We start from the raw sequence: 21,692 nt of genomic DNA, 5'->3' as shown, positions 1-21,692 counted from the left end.
GTGAAGAAGTCTCTTACTTGAAAACAACCAAGACTAAATTGAAACCCTGGCCCAGCCATTCACTAGCTTCATGCCTCAGTTTCCTCAAAAGACCCATTATGACTCCATCAGTACATTAATCACATTGCTCAAAGACACTGCGGAGTCTAAAGAGTGTAATAAGTAATGGTGATAACAATAATAAACAGTTTTGATTGTTTTCCATTGACCAGAGACCAAGTGCAGTAAACCTCATTGCTGAATTGCACTGGTATGCCTATGGGCAAATTCAGGTCCACAGCTCATGTAAGTAACTTACTGAAGGTCACATAGATAGGAAGTGATTGAACTTGGGTTAGAACTCAACCTACCATATTCACAAACTAATCTTTGAAAAATATTTGTTATCATTAAGAAAGGCAGGAAGAGAGAGCACAGGGAGAAAAGAGGGAAAGAATAAATAAGGAATGATGAAGAAAGAAGGGAAAAGAAGAAAAGACAAAGCAATGAAGAAAGAATGGGAGGCAGGGAAAAAGGATTGGAGGGAAGGAAGAAAGAAAAAAGAAAGTAAAGGAAAAGAAAAGAAAAGAAAGGGAACCCATTAATCAAGAAATTTATCAAAAAACCTTTTGATACAATTCTAAGTACTTGGGCAGACTTGATGTTTTATTTCTAGTAACAAATGAGTGCATTTTTTTTAATTTCTGTTTTGACAAATATTTGTTTTCAAAACATGCAGAATCACTGATTTTATCCACTAGTCTTAGCTTATAGTTTGACTCTGACATTCCTCCTACACATCTCTACCATCACTTCTTATGTATGCTAGTGAACTTTTAAAAATTATTTGGATTTGAATGTGCCTAAAGAGTTTTAGTATTTCAATCTGTTTTCATGATTGAACAAATCATTGTTTAACTGCTGATCTTTCACAAAATTATTACTAGTCATAGTGGATTTCTATTAATATAGCACATAAAGCACGTTAAAAACAAAGAAACTTGAAAATTATTTTTTACTTTTATGTGGCATGTCCTATACTACTATATTGTGACTTCAAAACCTACCTGAGCTCGTACAAGTGCAAATTTGAGGTTTTAGAGGTTTTGTTGTTGTGGCAATATTTAGTCAGAGGAGAAACCAAGTGACACTCGGAGGAGTGGAGAACTCAGATTTTAATTTTACGCTAGCGGGGCCAGACGTATACTTGTGTCAGCTCTGAACAAAGGATTCACAGGATATTTAAAAGGCAGTGCAGGGCATCAGGTTACAAGGAATGTGCTCTCCCATAAATTAGGGGCTAGTAGTGGATTAGAGACCTAAGGTTTAGATAAGAACAGCAAGGGAGTCCTGCTTTGGAAAGTTTATTTACAAGTGGAGACAAAGGAATGCAGGAATGGGTGCTTATCTCTGCATGGTGCCCTTCACCTGGATCCTGAACTTTTGCATGGCTCTAATGGGCAATTCCTCATGTTTTACAGCTCTGTTTGAGGTTACAGCTTTTAATTGACAGTTTACCATGTTTTAAAACCCTGTTTTAAGGCTATCTTCCTCTTCATTGTAACTGAAAACATACTCATGGAAAAATATCAATGTGAGCTATACTAGTTTCACAGTTCACATCTCAGCCAGTCCAAGGAGATTTTCATGTGGGATGAATATTACAAATACTTGATTTGGGGATAACTTCATACTATACAATGGATAAATCACATTGTAAGAAGTTCGACATCTTCAAATAGTTGGGCTTGAAAAATTAGACTGAGACACATCCTGTTTACCTTTGTACTTTATGGAAGTGTGGAATAAGTGCTGGGGTTATATGAACTTCACAGAAGAATGCATGTATATGAACTTGGTGAACTATACTGGCTTGTTGTGTTCCACAGAACTCATGCTACAGTTAACTACATAATAACGCAGAATGAGCTCAGGTCATTTTGAAATAAGATTGACCTTTTTGTTTCTTACAAACTAGCTCCTCTGCCATTTTATATTTTGGGGTGAAAATACATAGACACCTCATTCTCCAAAGACTTAACAATGCCAAAGAGTTTCAAGGAAGTTAATGTTACATATTTCAAAGGATTACTCATTAGAAGGAAGAAAATTTATTTCCCTGTTTTGGGGAGACATATTACCCATTACCCTCTCACCTGAGAATTGGATCCCTAGATTCTCTTTCTACCTGTATTAGTTTCAACCTTGACCATGATCTTGGTAAGTTTCTGTGCCTTAGTTTCTCTATTTGTAAACAATTTCCTATGAAAAATGCTAAAACACCAGAATTTACCATATACATTCTCTTACCTTATAGAAATGATTACTTCTTAAATTTAGTTCTTATCCTCTAAACAGTTGTAGCTTGGAAAACAACTGAAAACAGTTTTGAGAAACAAATGTTTTCATCATGAAGTATATTATAATCTGACAATATCTTGTATTTTTGGAGAAAATTTGTAATGTTTAGTGCAATTTTGCAACATTCTATCACTTTCAATGCAATATACATCCTCAATAATTCAAGATGGGTTTGAGGACTCAACTTACTGGTTTGGAGCTGTACTGGTCAAATGTGACTGGATTCTTGTTTAAAGGCGCTTATCAAAAATTTTTAAGATTCTAAATGGGAACATAAAAGTTGTTATTTAGACATAATTGAAAAAAAGGAAAGAAAGGAAGAGAGAAAGAATCACAGGGATATTGTGGGAACTAAATGAGATGCAGATATAAAATTGCTATTTGACACATAAAGCAAGTTAAAAATGCAAGGTAATACCATGTAACACTAATGGTATCAGTAAGCCTTGGGAATTAAATGTCAGTATCAGTAGAGGAAACTGCTGTACATAAGGAATTACAAAGCAAAGCAAATTAATAAGAATGACTTGACTGGTTATTTGTTGACACTAGAAGGGAATTGCATTCTGCTAAGTCCATCAGCTACACAGTTAAGAAATCCTCCCCTTCCTGCTGAGTGTAGAGGGTGAACATGCTGCAATGAGGAACATCCCTACCTGAGGGTTCATTCTCAGAACAGAATGACAGCACAGTGGACCTGGCTTACGGTCTGATGTCACAAATACCTAAAGAAGGTATTTGTTTATCAGGCTATTACTTTAACTTTGGCCCAACTTGCAAGACCCCTTCTATTCCTTCCCTACCATCCATAAGGAAGGAAAGAAATGGCCAGTTTCAACAAGTCACTTGGAGACACAGGAGGCATCTACAGGTGAATGAATTGATTTCACACAAAATGGTTTGCCCCTCATGGCAGATATTCAATACGGGGAAATGAGTCACTTGAAAGCAGAAGTTCTAAAAAGAGAGGCAGCTCCAGAAGCACATGGGCAGCAGGCTTAGTGGCCAGGGATCTAAGTAAGATCCCAGAAGAGATCCTAGAACTGGCCAGATTCACCAAAGTACCTTAAGTGCCTTGGAAGAAAGTGTCTGAAAAATCCATTTCATCCTTTAAATCATAGCTTAAAAGCCATTTCATCAGAAAAAAATCTTTTTTCATCTCCTGCCTGGGCTCAGTCCCCCAACAGATACTCAGAGCACTCTATCTACTTCATAGACCTTGAAATAATTTCAACCTTTTAAACTTTTTGTTATAACAACTTTAAAAATACTCAATAATATTCTCCTATATACTCAAGAATGAGTTCAACCATCATCAAAAATGTTTTCAGATTTGCTTCATCTACCACTTTCTTTCTCTTTCTCTGACATTAGTGAAATACTTAAAGGAAAACCCAGGCATCACATAATTTCTTCTTTAAATACTTCAACCTGCATGTCTTTAAAATAGTTACCTTCCTAATCAATGTTTTAGCCTGGGTTTTCCCCCCAAAGCAGAGCCTGAAACAAGAATTTGCATGCAAGTTGTTATTTTGAAAAGTGATTCCGAGGAGAATAGGACTGGGAAGAATGGCACAGCAAAGGCAGGAAAGGCAATCCAAGGATTCGTTAGTAGAACATCAACCCTGTGGGCACATGGGGCTGAATTCTGCAGAGGACCCTCCAGGAGCATTGACTGCAATTTAGGTTGCTTATTAAGTGACCACAATGGAAAGCTGGTTCCTATAGTTCAGTAATAAGTAATGGCCCCATGGGATATTTATTCTAATACACAAAGAGCCATGTGATGGAATGCTTCAGAATGAAACAGAATGGCTGAAAATGTCCCTGCAGATGTCCCACAAAGAGGCAGCAGAGACTCAAAACAGAGAGAGAGAGAGAGAGAGAGCTATGGTACAGTTGGGTAACAGGAGGTTGAGGGACATGCTGTGAGGTTCCACCTGCACAAATTTAGACACAAAATCGATGGCTGAAGTGAAAAGGTGACTTGAGGGAATATGGCACAGGACACCAGAAGTACCTGGCAGAACTTACTTTTTTCTTTGATCACAAAACAGTGAAATTACTTTAGGGGATCCCTCCTCCCACACCCTAAAGTAAGGAAGAAAACCCTCTTAGAGAACATTAGCAACTCCTTGTAAGGAGAATGGAACCGTGAAAGGAAGGGCTCTCAGGGTTGCTAACAGAGCCTCAGCATTGCCTTTCTCACCAGGATCATCTTGTCACGATGTCAAAGTGGGAAGGGACTTTTAGCAATCATCTGGTCAAGCACTTTTAAGCCATGAAAATTCAAAACAGCAGCCACTACAATAATCACAACAGTAATCATCATAAATCTGTCATCCAAATCCCCAAGCTAACAGAATCAGCATCTCTAGAAACAAGTGTAAGAATCTGTGTTTAAAGCTCCTTAGGTTATTCTGATATAGCTCATGTGTAGCCCCGGGTTTAAAAATTACTAACGTAATTGTAAATGTTTCAGTTTCACATTTAATAATAGAATGGTTAGAAAATCCTCTACAGAGTTCCATTATGTTTAAAAAATCAATTTATTCTAAAAATACCACAAGCCTACTAAAACACAAGGACTATTCTAGAAACAAGGTGTACAATGGCAAACAAAGTTGAGAAGGTACCTGTACTCATGGAGTTTACATCGAGGGGGAGGATGTATAGATCAAACTAAAACCTAGTAAATAAACAAGCATGTACACACTTACCATAATAGCTCCCCCGTGCTGACTGTGGTAGTTCACGTCTGTAATCTCACACTTGGGAAACTCAGGCAGAAAGAATGTGAGCTCAAGGCCAGCCTGGGCTATAGGTAAGACCTTCTTTCTCACTCGGAAAAAAAAAAAAATAGTCCCTATATCTTTTTTTGAAAACTGGGGCTTCCTGGGGGCACTATTGAAAGATGTACTCTCTCTACATGTTAATGGAGGTGCAAAAAGAAGTGAATTCCCCATGCCTACACTGCTAAATCCTGGCAGAGGGAGAATGATTACAAATATCCCTTCCTCTGACTTCTGTCTGCACTTGGTTCATCTTAACATGTAGACAACTGGATAGTTTGTGCGCTTTGCTTGAGTTTGCACTAGTTAATGAAGCAGGAGAGAGCAGAAATACTACTAGAGGAAGAGAAATATAACTAGCACTATGAGGTGTAGCACATCATAGTGGGGTGGCGGGGGGGGCTGTGTGAAACACCAAGAGACCTAGGTTTTCCCACCTGCCTTTAGGAGGACTTAAACGGAATCAGGATGACCTAAAGACTCTTCAAAACACTGAATCCAAGTGTTTTGTCTCCAAATACTCATATTCAGAGGAATGAGAGTGAAGCCTGCGAATATGCACTTTTATGGACCACCATATTAGGTTTGGAGCAAGCAACAAAAACCGACTCTCTCTAACTTAAAACCAAAAAAAAAAAAAAACAGTGTTTAGGGAGATTATAAAATGGCTCACAGAATCAAAGGAAATCCTGAAAACTCAGGCCTTTGAAAGGACAAGAACTGAAATAGTTCCAGAGGTCTAGAGAGCAAAATTTAAAGGATGATTTCTCTACAGGACATAGTCATAGAGAATTGGCCCCGTCATCTAGTCACACCTGTGTCACTCTACTCTAGATTAAGTTTCAACAAGAAAAGAGTGCAACTATCTTAACTTGGATCAGAGAAAACACTTCAATTATCACGCCTGTCAAAATTGCAAATAATAGAATGAAATTTCAAAGATGAAATACAAGGTCTTATTAAAGCATTCTACTACCTCAGGTGACTGAGGCACAGCCAGATTTGTAAACCAATGTCTTAGTTCAACCCCCAGCCAGATGCTTGAATTCTCCTAACAAGAGCAACCTTCCCAGACTGGCTCAAAATTCTTTCCTCTTGGAGTAAATATATCCATTGCTTTTCCAAAGGAGTCTGTCTTTCCACATGGCTCTGCTGTCTTAACAGAGTGTCTGACGTCATGATAGTATCTGCTAACCAGAAAAATCCTCAAGGTCCCATTGTTATCTTATTACTCCTTAAACATTCCAGGCACACACTTGCCTGAGTTCTCTTGTGATTGTTTTACCCTCTGCTTGGAGAGCACCCTTCCCGAGGGACCACATTGCTTCCTCTCTCCATTGTTTTCTTCTGTCTTTCAGTTCTTTGCTTTAATGTAATCTACTTAGAAATCAACCTTGCCATTCTCCAGTGGGCTCCCTAAGCCCCTTCCTGCTTATTATTTTTTCTACATCACTTATCACTATCCAACATGCTGCAAGTTTTCATGGTATATTTCTTCCTTGCCATCTTCCCCCTGTAGACTATAAGGCCCTCAAAGATAAGAAGATGGTGTGTTTATTCACCACTGTATTCTCACACTTAAATACTTGATATATTGTAAAACTCAGTAAATCCTTGATGAGTAAATGGGTAGATCAACAAATGAATAAAGTCCAAGAAACACCTGTATCGGATCAGTTTTCTGTCCCTCCTCCCCTGCTAAATGAGAACCTCCAGTGGTGGAGCCCAGGAATCTTCACTCATCCCCCTCTCAAGTGACGTAATAAGCCGTAAAGTTGGCAGATGGCTATGTTAGCATTCTTCAAACCCAGTATATACCTTCTTCCATGTTTCACTCCATTTTTAAATAATCTTTTTCTTTTTTATGAAAACTTTTAATTTTTGGCTATGAGTTGTTCCAATCCAGGGCCTCAAACATGCTAGGTAAGTGCTCTACCCGGCTGTATCTGCTCTATGAAAACAATGCCATTCATTTTCTTTCCTTTTAGAGTGATCTAGGCTCTAGCCAACAGCTCTCTTAAACACTCTACAGAGCTTTTTTTTTTTTCCGCCACCCCCCCCCACCACAGAGCTTTTTGAAAATTCATTCTTCCATGTATGAAATTCTGCCCTTTTTCCATTTGTGCTACCCCTTGGAAAGAAGTTCAAAAAAATACCATAATGTTGTCAGGTTCTTTAGGTGTATGATCTCAGAGTATAAAATATACCTAGCTCTGTATCTCTGTCTTGTGTGTTTTTGCTCTGTTATAGACTGTTGGGGCCTTAACTGGCAGCCCACCTAGCCTAGAAATCAGCTTTAACTGTCATGACCCTTGGGTAACCTCGTGAAGAGGAAGATAGCCTTGGAACAGGGTTGTAAAACATGGTAAATTGTCAATTAAAAGCTGTAACCTCAAACAGAGCTGTGAGGAATTGCTCATTAGAGCCATGCAAAAGTTCGGGACCAAGAAGAAAGGCACCATGCAGAGATAAGCACCCATTCCTGCCTTTCTTTGTCTCCACTTGTAAATAAACTTTCCAAAGCAGGACTCCCTGCTGTTCTTATCTAAACCTTAGGTTTCTATTCCACTACTGGCCCCTAATTTATGGGAGAACACATTCCTTGTAACCTGATAAGTAAGCCTCTGGTGTTTCCCCAGTTCCCAATAAATAATATTACCCCACCACCAGGATGTGGGCAAGATCAGGATGTGATGAAACCTGCTGTGTCAGGTGGATGCTCGGACCCTAGCCGGCTAGAAATAAACCTCGCCTTGTGACTTCCTTTGTCTCAAGTGTCCTTTGTCCTCTCAGAAGGTGGCCGGCCTCGTACCCTAACAGACCAGGTAGAACATCTGTTATGTGCCTCCAACAAACAATTGTATGAACACCAATGTATGAAGAGAAAGCAAAGGATACAAAAGTCAAATGAAATGAGAGGAAGTAAAGGAGTTATGGTCAGAATGTGTGTTAGCCAAGAGATAAATAGCAATATAAAGAATGTCTTCTAGGCTGGGTGTAGTGGTACACAATGGTAGTCATAGCACTTGGGATGGTGAGGCAAGAGGATTCCAAGTTCAAGGCCAGCCTGGACTTTGTCTCAAAAAAAACACAAAGAGAAAGAAAGGAAAACTGAGACCTGTTGAAACTATTCCAGGAATGGGGGGAAAAGGGGATAAAGGAGAATGATGGAGGGAGTGAATTCAAGTATGATATATTATAAGATTTTTGTAAATGCCACAGTGTACTCCTAGCATAACAATTTTTTAAAAAGAGGTAAAAAACAAAAAAGAGAATGAAAGAAAGAAAAAGTAAGAATGCCTTGTATGAGAGCTCTGCATAGCATATGGTTTACACTACTATGAGTGGACAGGTTTTGTTTCATTAAACTGAAAGGAAAAATGGTACTATGTGTATGAATGTACATATTCATTACAGGGTCCTCTATTATGCACATGAGACATGCTGGCTAACTGATTATGCTGTTGTGTTTTCTTCTATTTTCAAAATTCAGGAAAGCAAAGTTGAGAAAAGCTCAGCTTTTCTACAAATTAAGGTAACATGCTTGCTGATTGGCTCTCAGAACTGCATGCTTAGCATACTAATAGCACCCTTACAACGTTCACATTTTAATCTTCAGAACCTGTAAATAAGCTGTATGGCAGGAGGCAAATGTGGTTAAAGTAAGAACCTTGAGGAGGATGGAACACCTTGGATTACTCTGGGGGTCCAATGGAATCACACAATCCCTTACAATCAAGAATTCTTTCTGTTGTCCAGGGATAGGACTATGGAAGAATGAACTGAGAGATGTGAGCTTGATGGTTTTGAAGATGGTGGAAGGTCTATGAGCTGCAGAATGTGGGTGTCTTTAGAACCTGGAAAGGGCAGGAAAATGGATTCTCCCCTAAGACCGAAGAACTGAACGCAGGCCTGCATTTTGGCCCAGTGAGAACTGTGTCAGACTTGTGAAATTGTAAAAGAATAATTTGCATTGTTCAAGCCACCAAGTGTATGGTAACATGTTATAGTAGCAATAGGAAATTCATACAACTGATCCTGTTTTAGGGAGACAGATTGTGGGAGACTTTAGGAAGAGCTGTTATAAAGATATGTATCAATATTTTTAGTGCCAATTTGTTTAAGAGGTTTAAAATTTGTTCTTTTATACTTTTATATATTTTCTAAATTGCCTGCAATGTACATTTATTACTTCATTACTTTTATAATTATGAAGAAATTTTCTTTTTATCAGTATATAATAACTGTTCAAAGGGGTTTCATTGCGAGATTTCCATGCACACATTTAATGTATTTTGATTAAATTCACCACCTGTTATCACATTTCCTTATCCCCTCTCCCTGCCTTTTAAAACAATTTAAATGGGTTTCATTATCTATTTTCATACATGCATATGAAATATGAAGGGTTTTTTTTAATGAATGTTTATTGTGGGGAATCTATAGAACAGAACTCTATCAGGTTTGACAGAGGGAGAGTTATTTATTTGTTTGTTGTTTTTCTTTTCATGTTGCTTTTTGAGATAGGCCAGGCTGGCCTGGAACTCACTCTGTAGCTTTGAAATCATGATCCTCCTGCCTCAACCTCCCAAGTGCTGCAGCTACAAGCATGTGCCATCATACCTGGCTCCTACCAGATTCTCTTGACCAATAAATTGCAAGGAAAAAAAGGAGTGAAGGAAAAAACTATAGATTAAAAAAAACAAGGGAATTGGTTGTAAATTATGGACCTTACTTGAGCCTTAAATCAAGCATACTGTGAATTAATTAATTAATTGATTGCTGTTATATGTAGATACATTCACCAGAAAACTGAAAACTTGAGTGCTGAACACAGATTGGATCCTAATGAATTACTAGTGATTACATTTGATTTTAGAAATGTTTTCACTGTCTCTTAGAAACATATTTGGAAATATTTATGGGATTTTTTTTAAATATTTAGGTTTGTAGTAATGCTATGGTGTGCCAGCTACACCCTTCCCCTTACAGGATTGACATACTCATTCCCCTAGCTACTGAGAGCCTTGGCTATTGACAGCTCACAGTTCAGGCCCCCTATGGAAATTGTTCTCTATCCAATTCTATTTCTTTCACTTCCTTGGAAGCATTGATCCTAAGAGCAGTTCCAAATAAACTCCCTGCATACTAATTTCCATCTCTGAATCTGCTTACCTGGGAATGCAATCAGCAATGATGTCAGAAATGTTAATAACAATAATGGCGCAATAATAGTCTGTGTTTGGGGACATACTACCTGGAGTTCCATGTAGATTTTCTCTCTTTTTTCTTTTCACAGTGCTGGAGCTCAAACCTAGGGCCTCACACATGCTAGGCAAGCAAGTTTCTTGAGTTTTTAGTTATTTTTCACAGTGAATCATACAACCAGACACGGAGCCTTTAAACCAAATTTATTGCCTACCACACTGGGAACATGGCTCAAGTGGTGGTAGAGCCCTTGCCTAGCAAGCACAGGGTTCTGAGTTCAATCCATAGGAGTGAAAAAACAAAACAAATTTCTCACTTACCAGGTTGGCAGCTAAACTAATGACTGAAGAAAATGGCTTTTTGTTCATCCACTTGACAAGTATGTATTGAGCGCTGACTAAAGACAGGTCAGGCCCTGGGATAGAGTCGGGATACACTTAAATGAACAATGACATATGTCCTTGTGGAAGTCACAATCCAATCTACCATGCAGTGAATCCATATGTGCACGGTCCTTAAAAGTGGTCCATGAACCAGCAACATCAAAATCACTAGAAACTAGTTAAAACTGCAAATTCTCATGCCCTATGCTTGTTCTAATGAATCACATTTCTAGAGATGGGGTCTGACCATCTGTGGTTTAACCAGCTCCCCGGGATTCTGAGGCATGCTTAAGTTTGAGAACCACTGAGCTAAATCAGAAAATCCTGGACTGATATAGTGCTTTTGTGAGCCAGGTTTTAGAAATGTAATTAGCTCTTTACAATGCCTATATTAGAAGGTACTTTAGCCGTCTTACTCTCTCACGTATTATTTCTTTTTATTAAAGTTGTAGGAAATCATAGTAAATATGAGCCACGGAATGACTATGTTGCTTTATATGTGTGGAACACAGAGTTAGGCACTGTAGTGAGTGCTAAGGAAATGGAAGTTAGTTGGTGCCTTGTTGTCTTCCCGGTGAAAATAAAATGAACCTGTATCATTAGCATCATTATAATCCAGAGACTAACAAACATTTTCTGAGCAGACCAAATAGTAAATATACTTTGTGGCCCATTGTCAATCTCTGTCACAACCATTCAACTCTAGTGTGGTAGAACAAGAGAGACATACTTACAGACACCATGTGAATAGATGAACATAACTGTGTTCCAACTAAACTATTTATAAAAACAGGCTCCCTTGGGTTGTAATTTGTTGACTCCTGTCATATATCATCACATACCATATACCATGATATGTCTGGCCATAAAACATCCTATATGGTTTCTTCATGTATTTCATCTTATTTAAACTTTTTACACAATTACCCCATGTTTTATCACCTAACTTTGACCTTAAAAATCTCTGCTAACATTTGTTTATGCAAAAAGTGTTCAGGGTACCCAGGTGCCAGTGGCTCACGCCTATAATTCTAACTACTCAGGAGGCAGAGATCAGAAGAATCACAGTTTGAAGCCAGCCTGGGCAAATAGCTTGAGAGACCCTATCTCAAAAAAAAAATCACAAAAAAGGGCTGGTGAAGTGGCACCAGGTGTAGGCCCTGAGTTCAAGCCCCAGTACTGAAAAAAAAGAAAAAAAAGTTATTTCAGCTGGTGTCATGGCTCAAATGGTAGAGTACCTGCTGGCCTGACAAGTGCAAGGCCCTAAGTTCAAGCACTAGTACCTTCAAATAAAAAAACAAACAAAAAAGTGTTCAGGGCAACGCCCTTCGATGACTTACCTCAGTGAGAAAATACACCCTTCAAGTTTATTATCACAATACTAGGTGCCATCACACACACACACACACACACACACAAACACACACACACACACACACACATGCAAAACCAAATCCAAAACCTGAAGTTAATATTACTATCTTAGAAATTGGAAACTAAGACTTAAAGAGGCTAAACAATTATTAATGCTCATACAAAAAATAAGTTTTGGAGCCAGGGCTCAAACTGCATAGATTTTTTGGCACAAGACCTTTAGCATTTCCAAGAACTTCCTTCCTGTGCACTGAATAGCCAGTCTCTGCTTAGTGTCTTGGTGGTGCTTTGTCCTTACCACGCAGGCACTTTACTGCTTCAACCACACCTGCAACCCCAGTCTCTGCTTAACACCTAACTGAAAATTGGGTTCAGGATGCAATGCAACATTCATAGTTGATTGGTTGTTTCTTTACTTGACTTTATTCTATAACCATAACCTCAATTTCAGAGCAATTAATATTCTTGAGGCAATCACACATACCTTACATATGGGTCATAACACAAAACACTTAGCACAATACTAAGTATTTCTACTATAGGAAGCATTTTTTAACAGCTCAGTTGCTAATATAATATCCTTCACAACATAGTTTTAGAGTCATCCATCCAGATTCAAATTCTCTGTATGACCACTAACAAACTTTCCCCCTTTTTCCTTTATTTAGATGTTAATTTTCCCATCTAAAATCAAGAATCTTGGTCTCTGTATTATCAATAAGATTATCTTTGAATTCAAAATTCTAATTCTATAACATTATGATAATCTTCCTCCAAGTTTCCCACTCTTGCAGAGACAATCCTTTGTATTTTCCATGGTTACAAAATGCACATTTCTGCTGTTGGTGTATATGTTGAAGCAAATGTCCAACTTTGTTGAATTAGCAACCTTAAAAATAAAGGAAAGAATCATGATGGAGGAGAAGTGAGTACCTGTGGCCCTCCTTGTTTCTAAAGAAATCATAAACAAAACCAAAGATGATAAAATTTTCAGGGAGTTCATCTGTCACACTCTGCAGATGGGAAGGGAAAATGAAAGCTGATGAAATAAGACTTGTTAAATCTGAGAATATGAGCAAATCTGTACAGATGGGAACATCAGTGAATAAGCATTCATGTATGTTTTCAGGTCAGATGAAGAGCCACTGAAAATAGATCAGAAAACAACAGAGCCTGGGAGGCTGTGTTTGAAAGAGCAGATTTTAACTCAGCTCACCATGAACCCATTTCCCTAATAAGAGATGGCTCTGGTATGTTGATCATTCAGAAAAAAGAAGAGTCCAGTCATAGGAGGGAAACACAACCCTGGACAAACACATCTACAAAGAAAGAGGTCCAGTCTTTTCTGAGTGCCTCATCAGTTCCACCTACTATTCATAGGGAAATGAAAAAAATGATGCCTGTTTTCATGAAGCTACATTTGCTTAATTTAAAGGATCATGTTATATTCATTTTATTGTTGCTAAAAATCCTTTCTTTTCCAGGAATAATGAGAGTAAATGGTAGATGGTGTGCTTTCTTCTTTATTTTGTCCTGAGTGAGGTTAGCCAGGCCCAGAAGACCAAAAATTGTATGTTCTCCCTCATATGCGGACTTTAGATCAAGGGCAAACACAACAAGGGGATAGGACTTTGATTACATGATAAGGCAAGTGCACACAAGGTTTGTATAAGGATAGGTAGGTAACCCCCCCCCAAAAAAATAGGACAGCATTTGATGTCTTCAATGCAAAGGAACTAATGCAGAAACTTTAAAACAACAGAGGCCAATAAGAGAAGGGGACCAGGAACTAGAGAAAAGGTTAGTTCGAGAAGAATCAATTTAGAAAGTAACATATATGTACATGGAAGCAAAACTAGGACTCTCCCTATATAGCTATCCTTACCTCAACTAGCAAAAACCCCTGGTCCTCCTTACTAATGTTTATACTCTCTCTTCAACAAAATTAGAGATAAGGGCAAAACAGTATCTGCTTGGAAGCAAGGGGGTGGGGATGAGAAGGAAGGGGTAGGGGGAAAGGGAGGGGGCGGGAGAAGAGGGGAGTAATGACCCAATCATTGTGTGCACATGTGAATAAAGGAAATTTAAAAAAAACTAAAATAAAATAAAAGCTGCCAACTTTCTGTAAGTTCCATAAAAAATAAAACTTGAAGATATTTTGGACTCAGGGAACTGAGTTATTGTGTGACACTTAGATCCTGTTACTTTGTGGATCCTCATGACAGCTTCATTGTTGAGGTCCTTTTCTTTTCTTTCCCTTCTTTTTTCTTTTCTCTTTTCTTCTCTTCTTTTCTTTTTTCCTTTGTAATCCAGGGCTGGCCTAGAACTCGTTATGCAGCCCAGGCCAGCCTTGAATTTGAGATCCTCCAACTTCAGCCTCCAAGTGCTGGGATGGCACAACTAACTTGTTGAGGTTCTTTTCAAATCAAGCCCTAACATTCATTATTTAATAAGTATCCCTCAAATTCTGCAAAACAGGGATTGGCATTCAATGAAGAAGTTGAAGTTCATAGAAGTTAAGGGATAAATAAGTTTGTGGTTAAACCACTATTAAAATGGGTATCTCTGAAGATCCTGTCCTTTCTCAAAAGTAATGCAGCCTTTGATATCTGATTACAAAATGACAGAAATCTCAGGAGTAGACTACTGAAGACCGGCAAAACTTTTTCTTCTGACTTCAAAGGGACACAAATGGCGATCGGTGGAGACAGATTCATCTTGACAGGCAACCCTCATGACTAAAATGTCAACATTTCCCCAATATAGTAAAAAAGATGAAGGTGATTTTAAATGTTTATGTGTATTAATGTGACTCAATCTATCAGAGTGCTCGGCATCATTTTGTATATACTCCATTTTGGAAAAGTTGGAAAAACAGTTGGTAGTGTTTTGTGCATTTTATTTTAATTGAGAAGGGGGACATTTGAGATCTGCAGTTAAAAGGTGGTTTGGTTTGGCTGTGATGAACTGATGTAATTCACAATTTAAAGTCATTTTGAGGAAAATAACAACAGTTACAATAGTCACATTTTCCAGGGAAGAAAATGGGATGAACAATGTGGGGGTGGGGAGAGGAAACAGCTTATAATAGTACTATAGAATCCACAGATTCATCATTAAAACAACAGAGTAAACTTCCATTGACCACCATTTGACATTTTACAAAATAGAATGGAGACTCTTCTTAGTAATATTCTTAAAATATTCTTAAAAGGATTCATCCAAAAAGCTTTAATAATAATAGCTTATATACACCTCCAACCCAATGATGAGTTGAGTATTGGAAGAAGGAAATTTTTACGCCTTGAATTGTTACATTAAGGGTATAGCTGAAATCCTGAGTGGCAAGAAATAGGTGGAACCAATAATCCTCAAGGGATTTCCCCCCATTCCATCCTTCCACAGGGGAAAGTTGTCACTTGAGATCTTAAGTTCTGGGAAAACTTTAAATGACTGGGTTTACTCAAGGAGTAATTCAGTGTCCGTAAAACTAATATTTACCCATTGAGTGGTGTTCAAGAAAGCCTCTGTCCTTGTGAGGCTTAGGGCAACATTCTCTCTCTCTCTCTCTCTCTCTCTCTCTGAAGAATCCTCTAGTCTTGAAAGTGAATGAGAAAGTGAAGGAGCGTCTTCCATGCTTCTGGGTCATAAAAAGGAGAATGTAGTTAAGTTTTAATTTCCCATGAGATGAGTTCCCATTATAGCTCAATGTTTTGAATTTTTCATTCAATCAATAAACAAATATATTGAGAATGACAGCCTGAAATATCAATACGTCCTCTTTTTTTGGTAGTGGTACTAGTATTTAAACTCAGGGCCTCATGTTTGCTAGGCAGGCACTCTACTGCATGAGTCGCTTAACCAGCCCTGCATTTTACCTCTTGGAGGAAGTTGGTTTCCCCCATTTGCAACTCTTTTGCCTTGAAGATTAGGCCAAGAGGCTGAGGCCAACTGCTCCAGGGAAGAAGACAGAAATTATATAAAACTAGATCTTTCCAGGCGAGAAACTGGGAAGCCCTACTGTCAGAAAGAGTCTTGGGGGAAATAAGGAAAAGAAGGCAAAAATATGGAGACCTGTGTTTTCCCCCACCATTTCTAGTAGATACCATCTTCAGACACCAAGTACCAGAGTAATCAGGTTGGATACAGGCAAAGTCAGCACTAAAGACTTCACCTCACATAGAAGCGTAACATAGAGAAGAGGAAGGTCAAAATCTACAACATCCCTGTTCAGTAGAAACATAAAGCAAGCCACACAGGCCATTAAAATTTTTTGAGTAGCCAGATTTTTAAAAAGCAAAAAAATAGCCAGATGTGGTGGTATACATCTGTAATCCCAGGACTCAAGAGGCTGAGACAGGATTCACAAGTTTCAAGTCAGCCTGGGCTACATAGTGAGTTCTAGGCCAACCTGGCATACAAAATAAGATCCTGTCTCAAAACACAAAAGTAAAAATAAACAGGTAAAATTAATTTTATTAGTATAGTTTATTGTAATCAAAATATTATCACTTCAATATGTAGTCAACATGAAAGTGCTTATCAGGTATTTTACATCTTTGAAATCCAGTATACACTTCATTGGGTTTCATTTACAGCAATCTCAATTCAGTCTAGTCACATTTCAAGCACCCAATAGCCACAGGCAATTGCTAGCACTAATCTGGAATTAACTGAGTTTTCATACAGAAGAAACCAAGACGAAAGTTTTAAATGAGAAGAAACCAGGTGAACTTGAATAAACAAGTTTGCTTATTTTTCTACTATAAATCTGGAGCAAAGTTTAAGGAGACCAGAGAGATCAATATTAAAAATAGCCAGGTGCCATGGCTCACTCCTGTAATCCTAGCTACTTAGGAGGCAGAGATCAGGAGGATCATGGTTCGAAGCCAGCCCTCAGCAAACAATTACTGAGACCCCATCTTAAAAAAAGCAATCACAAAAAAAAAGGGCTGGTGGAGTGGCACAAGCAGTAAGAGTACCTGCCTAGCAAGCGTGAGGCCCTGAGTGCTACAAAAAAAAAAATAGGGTTGTGGGATTATTAATTTATTGACTGGATTCTTCTGAGTGATCACATAGACAACATGATCTTATCACTCACATGTCTATTGAGTGTCTACCTTGTAGAAGGCACTGATGGTACTGTGCAAACACAAAGTGAACAAGACTGGGCTCCTGATGTGTGGGAGACATAACAAAATATAAAATCAGAATATAAATTGGTGTAGAAACCCAGAAAAGGTATTAATTTTTTTCTAGAGTCCTCTTGGCCATAGATACCACAAGAGTTGGAATCATTTCTGTCATATTTGCTACTTTCTCAGCAGCACCTGGCATAGGGGTTGATGCAAATTGTTGAGTGTGTAGAAGTGTATGAGTGAGTGAGCGAACGAGTGAGTGAGTAAATGAATGATTGCTCATGAGAGAAAGACCTCACATTTGATATAGTGTTTGAATATGGTTTTGAAGAACTAACTGATTTTCATCCAGGAGAATAGAACATTCAAGACCAGAAGATCCGAACATTCTGTAAAGTGGTTCTAGGCCACATTCAGTCAATGTTGATTGATCTTATGACACAGGCCTGTACATGAGGACAAAAGATGGGAAAAGTACATTGGAGCCAGATGGTAGAAAATGTGCAAGGGCTTTTACAAATTATTTGCAGGATTAGTCTATTCTAGCCACCTGCTGGTAGCACCATCGTGTGGTAAAATTTCCCGCAATGCTAAAACAGACTTTTGCAATATATTGATCTCCTGTTTTTAGAGCTTTCAGAAAGCAATCAACCATCAGACAGCCAAATGGTGGTAAACAACAGTATACAGTCTTTAGAGCATGCCGTACATTGCTATCGAATTTTCCCCGTTTCACATTTTCCCCCTCCTGAATAAAGTTACTGAGAGAACAATATAATCAGTGAATAAAATGAGAATGCATTTCCCCAAAAAATAATAGAATGAGATTTTTTAAATGAGAAGAGGAACAGCAATCTTTGCTCACTCTTATCATCAAGCGTTCCTTCAAGGATTTCCTAATATCAAATACACCATCCAACTGCAGATATTAATGCATAAATCCCAGGAATACATTTAGAAATGTTTTGCTATAAAAAATAGAATGTTCCTGCCTAAAATGGTACTTTATAAATCCAATGTGCATATGGCAATAGCAAGTTTGGAGAGTAGCAATAAACAGAAAAAAAAAAAAGAGGGAGGATAGTTTATGAAGCTTATAAACACCTTTATTCCAGCATTTGAGTAATTGGAAATTTGATTATAGCCAACACAATTTGAATCTGTGTTAAAACAGAGATAGTTCAGTGTTGCAGTTAATAAAAAGAACATTAGAATCCAATAAGCAAGGGTTCTAGTACCTTCTCCTTTTCCCACTAGGAAGTGACTTATCTCTATGATTCTCATATATTTCTTCAGGGAAATGTGGCTATAATAATAACCCTAACTCTGGGGGTTATATGAACATTGAGTGAAATACATGATAAATACCTAACATCTGGGAAGAGCTCAATAAATGACAGCTACTGTTTTTATCATTTGTTCATTGAATAATTATTGAGCATTTATTACCTAGTAGGTTATAGAAATTCAGATACTGTATAATTTAATAAATATTTTCTTTTTTGTGATACTGGGGTTTGAATTTACAGCTGCACACTTGCTAGGCAGATGCTCTACCACTCCACCAGCCATATTTTGTTTTGGGTATTTTGGAGACAGGGTCGCATGAACTATTTGCCCTGGCTCTGGCTTTGAACCTTGAGCTTTCTGATCTCTGCCTCCTGAGTAGCCAGGATTACAGGTGTGAACCACTGGCACCCAGAAACAAATATTTTCTATAAAAGCATCCATGATCACGTAGGCTTAGAATGTGTGTTCTGAAGTACAATGGTAATGTCTTCCTCATGCTGTTTCACATAGTCCAGGATTTTTCACCCTCAGCAGGGTTGACATTTTGGACTGGCTAATTCCTTGTTGTAGGAATCTATTCTGTGCCTTGTATGAGATTTGCCTACATCTCTGTTCTCCACCCACAAGATGCCCAGAGCACAGCCCTGTGTAACAACCAACAATGTCTCCAGACTGCCAAGAACTGCTCCTGAGAAGCATTTGAGACCTACTCATATCCTGATGGTAAAGGTATACTAGTCTCCATAAATAAGACAGTGCAAACTCTCAGAACTGAATGTGGAAAACAGTTTATTATTTAGGTTAGGGTTTTTAATTCCCATTTGTTAAGGAGATGTTACTTAAAAAAAACTAGTTAGCACATATTTAGTGAATTTTTTTAACCTAACTCCAGAGCCTCTGGTTTGGTGATATAGCCACTCACTGCTGTATCATCATCTGAATCTTACCCCCTCTGTCTTCCAGCAGCCTCTGTCCTAATGCAGGTCCCCACTGTCTGTTTCCAGAGCCCTGGTATAAGTTGAACTATCAAGACCCCCTTTATCTTGCCACTCACCCTACAAATAGTGAGGAGACTAATCTCCTCAAAGTCAAGCTCTAATTATAACATTCTTGTCTTCAAAAGCTGCCCTTGTTCTGACCAGTAAATTATAACTTCCTGTGTAGTCAGGTTTTTTCATCACTGTAACAAAATTCTTGACAAAAACAACTTAAAAGGAAGAAAGGCTTATTTTGGCTCACAGTTTCAGAGGTTTCAGTCCTTGGCTGGGCCTGTGATGAGACAGAACATCATGTCAGCACAGCATGCAACACAGGCTACTCACCTCATGGAGGACAAGAAATGAAAGAAAGAAAGAGCTCACCTCTGATTCCAACACCCAGGTGGCTGAGCCAGAAGGAAGTTGAAGGTCAACCCTTTCTCAAAAAAAAAAAAGGCTGAGAGAGAATGAGACAAGGGACCAGGTATAACCTTCAAAGGCATTCCCCTAATGACCTAAAGTTTCTACCACTTCCCAAAATAGCATCACCAGTTAAGGAGACTAAACATTCAACACGTGAGCTTATAGGGACATTTCCTATTTAATCCATAGCAGTAACTTTCACTGGCATTGACAGAGGGATTGATTCGTTCCATTTCGCTTGAAATTTTCCCAGTTTTTTTAGCATTTTAGCCCTGAAAGGCCTGGGGAGCCAGGATAAACCAGAGTGATTGGCTGCCCACAGCAAGTGAGCCCAGTTAATTTCCTGGCACCCCTTCTGTGGAACCACAGACTGTACCTCACAGAAGGAAATCTTGGACTTCAAACTCAGGTGAGTGAAGTGGGTCATCTATCTTTATTTTTATTATTTAAAAAATAACATTTAAATTCCTATTTTTTTTCCTAGATGGAAAGGATACTGTAGCCTAATCTGGACTTACCCCTGTTTCTAGGGTAGAGCTCAGAGCTGGCTTCCTAAACAGTGCTATGAGGCTGATAGATAGAGACTTCTTTGGCCCTCAGTCATGTGTATGGCCCCGGTGTGTGGGAGGAGGCGGGTGGTGGCTGCTGAGTTACCCACGGTCTCTGCTGTTTCCATGCTGTATCTGCTCTGTATATCCAGCGTGCTTAGGCCTTGCAACCACACGGTCAGCCATGGTGGGGGAATTCAGATACCTGCTAAACTGTCTCTTTGACCTCTCTCCTCCCCTCTTCCTCAGTAAGAAAGCATCACCCCTGATCTTGAGGGGAGATGGTAATCCCCTCTTGCTTCTCTACTACGTTTTTGCCTAGACAAATTTTTACCCAATTCCCCCCAAATGTAAACCAGAGAATATAGACAGATACCATTGGTCTGACTACAATCCACAGATAAATTTGGGGAGGTTTTCATAGTCCTGTGTCTTATTTTTTTTAAGTTAGATGTGAATTATTTAAAAGAGAAGTATGCTTTCTTATTTGCTGTGGACACTTCCACTCCCTTGGGTATGCTTCTCCTGTACCCAAGCCATCTGGCCTGGAAACATGTCCTGCCTGAACTTTCTAGGCAACATGAATTTCCAACCCTGGTACTCATGATGGAAAAACGAAACAGATCCTCAGCACAGAGTCAACACTTATTTACGTTGATGGGAAAAATAAAGAAGAAAAATAATACTGATTCATATTCATGACTAAAAATAACATGGATTCATATCCCCAAGTGTTTGGTAAGTCACACATGAAAAGATAAGAAAGCAAAGAACCTACAGATGATATATAGGCATCATGACTAGAGCCCAGACAGTCAGCTTCTTAGGTTTAAAAACAACAGATCTGCTGAATGGATGAAGATCTTTAAAGCATTATTCTAGACTGCTCTTCAAATGACAACCATCTCCTTTTTAAGCTCTATCTTCTTCTCAGCCTCAATCATCAAATTTATGTATCTTGCTCTGCCTTTATCTGTCTTGCTCACTTTGTCCTGAATGATTTAGCTCATTATCTTCCCTCTTTCTCTGAATGTCCTTCCTACTGATTTCCACAGTCAGAAGCCTAATTATTCTTTAAGTAGGAGCTCAAACTCTGTCTTCTTGTGTTTTTACAAAAGGCTCTTGTCACTTCTTCAGACTTATCTTCCTCTACCAGCCCATTAGCTAAAGGAATTCCTCTAGAATTTGTACCTCTCCATTTGTGCCCCTCCCTGGATAA

The sequence above is a fragment of the Castor canadensis genome, chromosome 10 (genome assembly GCF_047511655.1).
Source record: "Castor canadensis chromosome 10, mCasCan1.hap1v2, whole genome shotgun sequence".
In the NCBI taxonomy this organism is placed as follows: domain Eukaryota; kingdom Metazoa; phylum Chordata; class Mammalia; order Rodentia; family Castoridae; genus Castor; species Castor canadensis.
This window is presented reverse-complemented; position numbering follows the sequence as displayed.